The following is a 2,030-nucleotide window of genomic DNA, read 5'->3' on the forward strand; positions in this document are numbered from 1 at the left end:
CACCTTTGCCTCATTTTCATGAAGGCCCAGAATGCCTTAGCAGTACTGCTATACGGGAAGAAACTTCAGAGACCCAGTAGTGTGGCCTGGGCCCTTGAGGACCTGGAGGAGGCAAACGGTGAACCGAGAAGAACCGGGGTCTACCCACTGCTCTTCCAGAAGACCTGGATTGGATTCCCAGACACCACATGGCTCTTATAACCTCCTTTAACTCCAGTTCCAGGGAATTTTTTGTCCTCTTCTGACTTCTGGGAACACTAAGCAAAATAGCCATATACAGAAAATGATAATAAAATAATGCTTTAAAAAAGAAGAGTTGGGTGGTGGTGACACACGCCTCAGCACTCGGGAGGCAGAGGTGGTGGATCTCTATCAGTTCAGGACAGTCAGGTCTACAGATCAAGTTCCAACGTAGGCTCCAAAGCTATACAGAAACCCTGCCTTGAAAAACAAACAAACAAACAAACAAACAAACAAAAAAAAAACCCAAACAAAATGACCGACAAAGAGAAAGAGAGAGGGGAAAGCTGTTGCTCACTGCTCCTCTCAGGGCAGCTTGCTTGCTCACACCCCAGACTTGACCTGGCATGTTGCAGGGTGTTGGCTGCAGTTGGTCCTTCCTTCTTCAATACAGAGGTCTGCACTCTTCTGTTCTGCGGGCCTCTCTGCCTCTGGGCCAGTTTCATTTACTCCAATTCACTTAACTACTTATCACGGACTGGGTTCTCTTCATCAGGGAACTACTGTTTGTAGAAGACAGAAAGCACATTACTCTCCAGTTTGTCTTTGTGGAAGACAAAGAAGCTAGATGGCCTTACAGGAGCCCCTGAGATGCTGGGCACACTTCCCTCCCTACCTGTCCTAGGTCCATATCCTATGTGTCACAGACAAACTCCTAGCCAAACCTGCCTAGGCCAGGCTCTCCCCTTTTGTCTGATCTTGCTTTCTGTTGAAATCTCTTAGGATTCCAGACAAGTTTCCTAAGAACTCAACAATCAGTCGTGGGTTGGTCAGAAAGTGGGAAAAAAAAAACAATAAAAAACTTTCTGGGCTCCACCCCAGCTTTTCAGGCACATAATCTCTAAGAGTGGGTGTGAGCCCAGAAATCAGCTTGGTTTTATATTTAAGAGCACAAGGAAGATTCCTTTTTTTTTTTAAAAAAAAAATGATTTCTTTATTCTTATTTTGTACATTGGTGTTTTGCATGCTTTTTCTGTGAGGGTGTCAGATGCCCTGGAACCGAAGTCACAGACAGTTGTGAACTACCATATGAGTGCTGAGAATCCAGGCCCTCTTTTTTTTTTCCAGGTCCTCTTGAAGAACAGCTAGTGCTCTTAACTAGCTGAGCCATCTCTCCAGCACCACCAGGAAGGTTCTTATCACCACAGAAGCCTGGCAAATACTTCTGAGGTCTCCTGGTGTTTCTCAACAGTCACAGAAGACCCAGCACAGAAATAAAGGGGCCCTCAGTCCCCAGGGATGATCTTAGGTGGCTTGGGTAATGCTGCTGGTGTTTCTGACTTCAGAAGGTAGAGCTCAGGCTGTCACCGCCAGCAGCGGTACCTCTGGGGCCTGGAATGGAATCCATCCCCAAGTCTTTCAGGGAACCTCATCCAGGGGCAGGTGAAGGCCTGGGTAGACCGGTGTCTTGTTTCCTAATCTAACCTGAGCTACATAATATAGATGCTAGACCTCACTGTTCAGGGCCTACAGTTCCTTTGTCTACTCACTTTCTGGTTCTGTCTTCATCAGTTTCTTTGCTCTCAGGAATGAGTCATTCGGGGTGGACGTAGAACCTTCGGGAACTACCTCAATGCTTACAGGAACCAAGCAGAGCAAGTCACACCATCTCAGATTGTTGCGTGGCCAGCTAAGCCTTTCTGAAGGACATAGGAATCCATGTCTTATAGCTATTAGTGGAGATTAGTTATAGACAAGAAATGAGGAAATGACAGGTAATCATGTACTAGGAAAACAATTAGGGCCAGCAATTAAAAGACCCAGTCACCATTAAGTGCAAACCCCTTTCA

This window comes from Microtus ochrogaster, chromosome 8 (genome assembly GCF_000317375.1).
Source record: "Microtus ochrogaster isolate Prairie Vole_2 chromosome 8, MicOch1.0, whole genome shotgun sequence".
Lineage (NCBI taxonomy): Eukaryota > Metazoa > Chordata > Mammalia > Rodentia > Cricetidae > Microtus > Microtus ochrogaster.